Genomic DNA, 12216 nt, shown 5'->3' with positions numbered 1-12216 from the left:
CCAAACCCCTCACTGTAACACTCTGATATACCCAACACTCCTCACTGCAACACTCTGATATACCCCACACCCCTCACTGTAACACTGATATGCACCACAACCCTCACTGTAACACTCTGATATACCCCACAACCCTCACTGTAACACTCTCTGATATACCCCGCACCCCTCACTGTAACACTCTCTGATATACCCCGCACCCCTCACTGTAACACTGATATACCCCACACCACTCACTGTAACACTCTGATATACCCCACATTCCTCACTGTAACACTCTGATATACCCCACACCCCTCACTGTAACCCTCTCTGATATACCCCGCACCCCTCACTGTAACACTCTCTGATATACCCCGCACCCCTCACTGTAACACTGATATACCCCACACCACTCACTGTAACACTCTGATATACCCCACACCCCTCACTGTAACACTGATATACCCTCACGCCCGTCACTATAACACTCTCTGAGATACTCCACATCCCTCACTGTAACACTCTCTGATATACCCCACACCCGTCACTGTAACACTCTTTGATATACCCACCACCCCCCACTGTAACACTCTGATATACCCCACACCCCTCACTGTAACTCTCTGATATACCCCACACCCCTCACTGAAACACTGATATACCCTCACGCCCCTCACTGTAACACTCTCTGATATACCCCACACCCCTTGCTGTAACACTCTCTGATATACCCCACACCCCTCACTGTAACTCTGATATACCCCACACCCCTCACTGTAACACTCTCTGATATACCCTTCACCCCTCACTGTAACACTCTCTGATATACCCTACACCCCTCACTGTAACACTCTCTGATATACCCCACACCCCTCACTGTAACACTGACATACCCCACCCCGCTCACTGTAACACTCTCTGATATACCCCACACCCCTCACTGTAACACACTGATATACCCCAAACCCCTCACTGTAACACTGATATACCCCTCACCCCTCACTGTAACACTCTGATATACCCCACACCCCTCACTGTAATACTGATATACCCCACATCCCTCACTGTAACACTGATATACCCCACACCCCTCACTGTAACACTCTGATATACCCCACACACCCCTCACTGTAACACTGATATACCCCACACCCCTCACTGTAACACTGATATACCCCACACCCCTCACTGTAACACTCTGATATACCCACACCCCTCACTGTAACACTCTCTGATATACCCAACACCCCTCACTGTAACACACTGATATACCCCAAACCCCTCAATGTAACACTCTCTGATATACCCCACACCCCTCACTGTAACTCTCTGATATACCCCACACCCCTCACTGTAACACTGTGATATACCCCACACCCCTCACTGTAACTCTCTGATATACCCCACACACCTCACTGTAACACTGATATACCCCACACCCCTCACTGTAACATTCTTTGATGTACCCCACACCCCTCACTGTAACACTCTCAGATATACCCCACACCCCTCACTGTAACACTCTGATATACCCCACACCCCTCACTGTAACACTCTTAATATACCCCACACCCCTCACTTTAACACTCTCTGATATACCCCACACCCCTCACTGTAACACTCTGATATACCACACACCCCTCACTGTAACACTCTGATATACCCCACACCTCTCACTGTAACACTCTCTGATATACCCCACACCCCTCTCTGTAACACTGATATACCCCACACCCCTCACTGTAACATTCTGATATACCCCACACCCCTCACTGTAACACTCTGATATACCCCACACCCCTCACTGTAACATTCTGATATACCCCACACCCCTCACTGTAACACTCTCTGATATACCCCACACCCCTCACTGGAACACTCTGATATACCCCACACCCCTCACTGTAACACACTGATATACCACACACACTTCACTGTAACACTGATATATCCCACACCCCTCACTGTAACACTCTGACATACCTCACACCCCTCACTGTAACACTCTGACATACCTCACACCCCTCATTGTAACACTCTAATATACCCTCACGCCCCTCACTGTAACACTCTGATATACCACACACCCCTCACTGTAACACTGATATACCCCAAACCCCTCACTGTAACACTCTGATGTACCTCACACCCCTCACTGTAACACTCTGATATACCCCACACCCCTCACTGTAACACTCTCTGATATACCCCACACCCCTCACTGTAACACTCTGATATACCCTCACACCCCTCACTGTAACACTTTGATATACCTCACACCCCTCACTGTAACACTGATATACCCCACACCCCTCACTGTTACACTGATATACCCCACACCCCTCACTGTAACACTGATATACCCACACCCCTCACTGTAACACTCTGATATACCCTCACACCCCTCACTGTAACACTGATATACCCCACACCCCTCACTGTAACACTCTGATATACCCCACACCCCTCACTGTAACACTGATATATCCCACACCGCTCACTGTAACACTCTGATATACCACACACCCCTCACTGTAACACTGATATACCGCACACCCTCACTGTAACACTCTGATATACCCCACACCGCTCACTGTAACACTCTGATATACCCCACACCCCTCACTGTAACACTCTGATATACCCCACACCCCTCACTGTAACACTCTGATATACCCCACACCCCTCACTGTAACACTGATATACCCCACACCGCTCACTGTAACACTCTGATATACCCCACACCCCTCACTGTAACACTGATATACCGCACACCCTCACTGTAACACTCTGATATACCCCACACCTCTCACTGTAACACTGATATACCCCACACCCCTCACTGTAACACTGATATACCCCACACCCCTCACTATAACACTGATATACCCCACACCACTCACTGTAACACACTGATATACCCCACACCCCTCACTGTAACACTGATATACCCCACACCCCTCACTGTAACACTCTGATATACCCCACACCCCTCACTGTAACACTGATATACCCCACAACCCCTCACTGTAACACTCTCTGATATACCCCACACACCTCACTGTAACACTCTGATATACCCCACACCCCTCACTGTAACACTCTGATATACACCACACCCCTCACTGTAACACTCTCTGATATACCCCACACCCCTCACTGTAACACTCTCTGATATACCCCACACCCCTCACTGTAACACTCTGATATACCCCCACACCCCTCACTGTAACACTCTGATATACCCCACACCCCTCACTGTAACACTCTGATATACCCCACACCCCTCACTGTAACACTCTGATATACCCCACACCCCTCACTGTAACACTCTGATATAACCCACACCCCTCACTGTAACACTGATATACCCCACACCCCTCACTGTGACACTCTGATATACCCCACACCCCTCACTGTAACACTCTGATATACCCCACACCCCTCACTGTAACACTGATATACCCCACACCCCTCACTGTAACACTCTCTGATATACCCCACACCCCTCACTGTAACACTCTGATATACCACACACCCTCACTGTAACGCTGATATACCCCACAACCCTCACTGTAACACTGATATACCCCACACCCCTCACTGTAACACTGATATACCCCACACCCCTCACTGTAACACTCTGATGTACCCCACACCACCCACTGTAACACTGATATACCCCACACCCCTCACTGTAACACACTGATATACCCCACACCCCTCACTGTAACTCTGATATACCCCACACCCCTCACTGTAACACTGTCTGATATACGCCACAACCCGCACTGTAACACTCTGATATACCCCACACCCCTCACTGTAACACACTGATATACCCCAAACCCCTCACTGTAACACTCTGATATACCCAACACTCCTCAGTGTAACACTCTGATATACCCCACACCCCTCACTGTAACACTGATATGCCCCACAACCCTCACTGTAACACTCTGATATACCCCACAACCCTCACTGTAACACTCTCTGATATACCCCGCACCCCTCACTGTAACACTCTCTGATATACCCCGCACCCCTCACTGTAACACTGATATACCCCACACCACTCACTGTAACACTCTGATATACCCCACATTCCTCACTGTAACACTCTGATATACCCCACACCCCTCACTGTAACCCTCTCTGATATACCCCGCACCCCTCACTGTAACACTCTCTGATATACCCCGCACCCCTCACTGTAACACTGATATACCCCACACCACTCACTGTAACACTCTGATATACCCCACACCCCTCACTGTAACACTGATATACCCTCACGCCCGTCACTATAACACTCTCTGAGATACCCCACATCCCTCACTGTAACACTCTCTGATATACCCCACACCCGTCACTGTAACACTCTTTGATATACCCACCACCCCCCACTGTAACACTCTGATATACCCCACACCCCTCACTGTAACACTCTGAAATACCCCACACCCCTCACTGAAACACTGATATACCCTCACGCCCCTCACTGTAACACTCTCTGATATACCCCACACCCCTTGCTGTAACACTCTCTGATATACCCCACACCCCTCACTGTAACTCTGATATACCCCACACCCCTCACTGTAACACTCTCTGATATACCCTTCACCCCTCACTGTAACACTCTCTGATATACCCTACACCCCTCACTGTAACACTCTCTGATATACCCCACACCCCTCACTGTAACACTGACATACCCCACCCCGCTCACTGTAACACTCTCTGATATACCCCACACCCCTCACTGTAACACACTGATATACCCCAAACCCCTCACTGTAACACTGATATACCCCTCACCCCTCACTGTAACACTCTGATATACCCCACACCCCTCACTGTAATACTGATATACCCCACATCCCTCACTGTAACACTCTGATATACCCACACCCCTCACTGTAACACTCTCTGATATACCCAACACCCCTCACTGTAACACACTGATATACCCCAAACCCCTCAATGTAACACTCTCTGATATACCCCACACCCCTCACTGTAACTCTCTGATATACCCCACACCCCTCACTGTAACACTGTGATATACCCCACACCCCTCACTGTAACTCTCTGATATACCCCACACACCTCACTGTAACACTGATATACCCCACACCCCTCACTGTAACATTCTCTGATGTACCCCACACCCCTCACTGCAACACTCTCAGATATACCCCACACCCCTCACTGTAACACTCTGATATACCCCACACCCCTCACTGTAACACTCTTAATATACCCCACACCCCTCACTTTAACACTCTCTGATATACCCCACACCCCTCACTGTAACACTCTGATATACCACACACCCCTCACTGTAACACTCTGATATACCCCACACCTCTCACTGTAACACTCTCTGATATACCCCACACCCCTCTCTGTAACACTGATATACCCCACACCCCTCACTGTAACATTCTGATATACCCCACACCCCTCACTGTAACACTCTGATATACCCCACACCCCTCACTGTAACATTCTGATATACCCCACACCCCTCACTGTAACACTCTCTGATATACCCCACACCCCTCACTGGAACACTCTGAAATACCCCACACCCCTCACTGTAACACACTGATATACCACACACACCTCACTGTAACACTGATATATCCCACACCCCTCACTGTAACACTCTGACATACCACACACCCCTCACTGTAACACTCTGACATACCTCACACCCCTCATTGTAACACTCTAATATACCCTCACGCCCCTCACTGTAACACTCTGATATACCACACACCCCTCACTGTAACACTGATATACCCCAAACCCCTCACTGTAACACTCTGATGTACCTCACACCCCTCACTGTAACACTCTGATATACCCCACACCCCTCACTGTACCACTCTCTGATATACCCCACACCCCTCACTGTAACACTCTGATATACCCTCACACCCCTCACTGTAACACATTGATATACCTCACACCCCTCATTGTAACACTGATATACCCCATACCCCTCACTGTTACACTGATATACCCCACACCCCTCACTGTAACACTGATATACCCACACCCCTCACTGTAACACTCTGATATACCCTCACACCCCTCACTGTAACACTCTGATATACCCCACACCCCTCACTGTAACACTCTGATATACCCCACACCCCTCACTGTAACACTCTGATATACCCCACACCCCTCACTGTAACACTCTGATATACCCCACACCCCTCACTGTAACACTCTGATATACCCCACACCCCTCACTGTAACACTCTGATATACCCCGCACCCCTCACTGTAACACTCTGATACACCCCACACCCCTCACTGTAACACTGATATACCCCACACCCCTCACTGTAACACTGATATACCCCACTCTCCGCACTGTAACACTCTGATATACCCCACACCCCTCACTGTAACACTCTCTGATATACCCCACACACCTCACTGTAACACTCTGATATACCCCACACACCTCACTGTAACACTCTCTGATATACCCTCACATCCCTCACTGTGACACTCTCTGATATACCCCACACCCCTCACTGTAACACTCTGATATACCCCACACCCCTCACTGTAACACTGATATACCCCACACCCCTCACTGTAACACTCTCTGATATACCCCACACCCCTCACTGTAACACTCTGATATACCACACACCCTCACTGTAACGCTGATATACCCCACAACCCTCACTGTAACACTGATATACCCCACACCCCTCACTGTAACACTGATATACCCCACACCCCTCACTGTAACACTCTGATGTACCCCACACCACCCACTGTAACACTGATATACCCCACACCCCTCACTGTAACACACTGATATACCCCACACCCCTCACTGTAACTCTGATATACCCCACACCCCTCACTGTAACACTGTCTGATATACGCCACAACCCGCACTGTAACACTCTGATATACCCCACACCCCTCACTGTAACACACTGATATACCCCAAACCCCTCACTGTAACACTCTGATATACCCAACACTCCTCAGTGTAACACTCTGATATACCCCACACCCCTCACTGTAACACTGATATGCCCCACAACCCTCACTGTAACACTCTGATATACCCCACAACCCTCACTGTAACACTCTCTGATATACCCCGCACCCCTCACTGTAACACTCTCTGATATACCCCGCACCCCTCACTGTAACACTGATATACCCCACACCACTCACTGTAACACTCTGATATACCCCACATTCCTCACTGTAACACTCTGATATACCCCACACCCCTCACTGTAACCCTCTCTGATATACCCCGCACCCCTCACTGTAACACTCTCTGATATACCCCGCACCCCTCACTGTAACACTGATATACCCCACACCACTCACTGTAACACTCTGATATACCCCACACCCCTCACTGTAACACTGATATACCCTCACGCCCGTCACTATAACACTCTCTGAGATACCCCACATCCCTCACTGTAACACTCTCTGATATACCCCACACCCGTCACTGTAACACTCTTTGATATACCCACCACCCCCCACTGTAACACTCTGATATACCCCACACCCCTCACTGTAACACTCTGAAATACCCCACACCCCTCACTGAAACACTGATATACCCTCACGCCCCTCACTGTAACACTCTCTGATATACCCCACACCCCTTGCTGTAACACTCTCTGATATACCCCACACCCCTCACTGTAACTCTGATATACCCCACACCCCTCACTGTAACACTCTCTGATATACCCTTCACCCCTCACTGTAACACTCTCTGATATACCCTACACCCCTCACTGTAACACTCTCTGATATACCCCACACCCCTCACTGTAACACTGACATACCCCACCCCGCTCACTGTAACACTCTCTGATATACCCCACACCCCTCACTGTAACACACTGATATACCCCAAACCCCTCACTGTAACACTGATATACCCCTCACCCCTCACTGTAACACTCTGATATACCCCACACCCCTCACTGTAATACTGATATACCCCACATCCCTCACTGTAACACTCTGATATACCCACACCCCTCACTGTAACACTCTCTGATATACCCAACACCCCTCACTGTAACACACTGATATACCCCAAACCCCTCAATGTAACACTCTCTGATATACCCCACACCCCTCACTGTAACTCTCTGATATACCCCACACCCCTCACTGTAACACTGTGATAGACCCCACACCCCTCACTGTAACTCTCTGATATACCCCACACACCTCACTGTAACACTGATATACCCCACACCCCTCACTGTAACATTCTCTGATGTACCCCACACCCCTCACTGCAACACTCTCAGATATACCCCACACCCCTCACTGTAACACTCTGATATACCCCACACCCCTCACTGTAACACTCTTAATATACCCCACACCCCTCACTTTAACACTCTCTGATATACCCCACACCCCTCACTGTAACACTCTGATATACCACACACCCCTCACTGTAACACTCTGATATACCCCACACCTCTCACTGTAACACTCTCTGATATACCCCACACCCCTCTCTGTAACACTGATATACCCCACACCCCTCACTGTAACATTCTGATATACCCCACACCCCTCACTGTAACACTCTGATATACCCCACACCCCTCACTGTAACATTCTGATATACCCCACACCCCTCACTGTAACACTCTCTGATATACCCCACACCCCTCACTGGAACACTCTGATATACCCCACACCCCTCACTGTAACACACTGATATACCACACACACCTCACTGTAACACTGATATATCCCACACCCCTCACTGTAACACTCTGACATACCACACACCCCTCACTGTAACACTCTGACATACCTCACACCCCTCATTGTAACACTCTAATATACCCTCACGCCCCTCACTGTAACACTCTGATATACCACACACCCCTCACTGTAACACTGATATACCCCAAACCCCTCACTGTAACACTCTGATGTACCTCACACCCCTCACTGTAACACTCTGATATACCCCACACCCCTCACTGTACCACTCTCTGATATACCCCACACCCCTCACTGTAACACTCTGATATACCCTCACACCCCTCACTGTAACACATTGATATACCTCACACCCCTCATTGTAACACTGATATACCCCATACCCCTCACTGTTACACTGATATACCCCACACCCCTCACTGTAACACTGATATACCCACACCCCTCACTGTAACACTCTGATATACCCTCACACCCCTCACTGTAACACTCTGATATACCCCACACCCCTCACTGTAACACTCTGATATACCCCACACCCCTCACTGTAACACTCTGATATACCCCACACCCCTCACTGTAACACTCTGATATACCCCACACCCCTCACTGTAACACTCTGATATACCCCACACCCCTCACTGTAACACTCTGATATACCCCGCACCCCTCACTGTAACACTCTGATACACCCCACACCCCTCACTGTAACACTGATATACCCCACACCCCTCACTGTAACACTGATATACCCCACTCTCCGCACTGTAACACTCTGATATACCCCACACCCCTCACTGTAACACTCTCTGATATACCCCACACACCTCACTGTAACACTCTGATATACCCCACACACCTCACTGTAACACTCTCTGATATACCCTCACATCCCTCACTGTGACACTCTCTGATATACCCCACACTCCTCACTGTAACACTCTGATATATCCCACACCCCTCACTGTAACACGGATATACCCCACACCCCTCACTGTGACACTCTCTGATCTCCCCCACACCCCTCACTGTAACATTCTCTGATATACCCTCACACCCCTCACTGTAACATTCTGATATACCCCACACCCCTCACTGTAACATTCTGATATACCCCACACCCCTCACTGTAATACTCTCTGATATACCGCACACCCCTCACTGTAACACTCTCAGATATACCCCACACCCCTCACTGTAACACTCTGATATACCCCACACCCCTCACAGTAACACTGATATACACCACACCCCTCACAGTAACACTGATATAACCACACCACTCACTGTAACGCTCTGATATACCCCACACCCCTCACTGTAACACTCTTAATATACCCCACACCCCTCACTGTAACACTCTCTGATATACCCCACACCCCTCACTGTAACACTCTGATATACCACACACCCCTCACTGTAACACTCTGATATACCCCACACCCCTCACTGTAACACTCTCTGATATACCCCACACCCCTCACTGTAACACTGATATACCCCACACCCCTCACTTTAACATTCTGATATACCCCACACCCCTCACTGTAACACTCTGATGTACCCCACACCACCCACTGTAACACTGATATACCCACACCCCTCACTGTAACACTCTCTGATATACCCCACACCCCTCACTGTAACACTCTGATATACCACACACCCCTCACTGTAACACACTGATATACCCCAAAACCCTCACTGTAACACTCTGATATACCCCACACCCCTCACTGTAACACTGATATACCCCACATTCCTCACTGTAACACTCTGATATACCCCACACCCCTCACTGTAACACTCTCTGATATACCCCGCACCCCTCACTGTAACACTGATATACCCCACACCACTCACTGTAACACTCTGATATACCCCACAACCCTCACTGTAACACTGATATACCCCACATTCCTCACTGTAACACTCTCATATACCCCACATCCCTCACTGTAACTCTCTCTGATATACCCCACACCCCTCACTGTTACACTGATATACGCCACACCCCTCACTGTAACACACTGATATACCCCACACCCCTCACTGTAACACTCTCTCATATACCCCACACCCCTCACTGTAACACTGATATACCCCACACCCCTCACTGTAACACTCTGATATACCGCACACCCCTCACTGTAACACTGATATACCCCACACCCCTCACTGTAACACTCTGATATACCCCACACCCCTCACTGTAACACTGATATACACCACACCCCTCACTGTAACACTGATATACCCCACACCCCTCACTGTAACACTCTGACATACCCCACACCCTTCACTGTAACACTGATATACCCCACACCCCTCACTGTAACACTCTGATATGCCCTCAACCACTCACTGTAACACTCTGATATACCCCACACCCCTCACTGCAACACTCTCAGATATACCCCACACCCCTCACTGTAACACTCTGATATACCCCACACCCCTCACTGTAACACTCTTAATATACCCCACACCCCTCACTTTAACACTCTCTGATATACCCCACACCCCTCACTGTAACACTCTGATATACCACACACCCCTCACTGTAACACTCTGATATACCCCACACCTCTCACTGTAACACTCTCTGATATACCCCACACCCCTCTCTGTAACACTGATATACCCCACACCCCTCACTGTAACATTCTGATATACCCCACACCCCTCACTGTAACACTCTGATATACCCCACACCCCTCACTGTAACATTCTGATATACCCCACACCCCTCACTGTAACACTCTCTGATATACCCCACACCCCTCACTGGAACACTCTGATATACCCCACACCCCTCACTGTAACACACTGATATACCACACACACCTCACTGTAACACTGATATATCCCACACCCCTCACTGTAACACTCTGACATACCACACACCCCTCACTGTAACACTCTGACATACCTCACACCCCTCATTGTAACACTCTAAAATACCCTCACGCCCCTCACTGTAACACTCTGATATACCACACACCCCTCACTGTAACACTGATATACCCCAAACCCCTCACTGTAACACTCTGATGTACCTCACACCCCTCACTGTAACACTCTGATATACCCCACACCCCTCACTGTACCACTCTCTGATATACCCCACACCCCTCACTGTAACACTCTGATATACCCTCACACCCCTCACTGTAACACATTGATATACCTCACACCCCTCATTGTAACACTGATATACCCCATACCCCTCACTGTTACACTGATATACCCCACACCCCTCACTGTAACACTGATATACCCACACCCCTCACTGTAACACTCTGATATACCCTCACACCCCTCACTGTAACACTCTGATATACCCCACACCCCTCACTGTAACACTCTGATATACCCCACACCCCTCACTGTAACACTCTGATATACCCCACACCCCTCACTGTAACACTCTGATATACCCCACACCCCTCACTGTAACAC

The sequence above is a fragment of the Scyliorhinus torazame genome, chromosome 31 (assembly GCF_047496885.1).
Source record: "Scyliorhinus torazame isolate Kashiwa2021f chromosome 31, sScyTor2.1, whole genome shotgun sequence".
Lineage (NCBI taxonomy): Eukaryota > Metazoa > Chordata > Chondrichthyes > Carcharhiniformes > Scyliorhinidae > Scyliorhinus > Scyliorhinus torazame.
Note: the sequence above shows the minus strand (reverse complement) of the source record.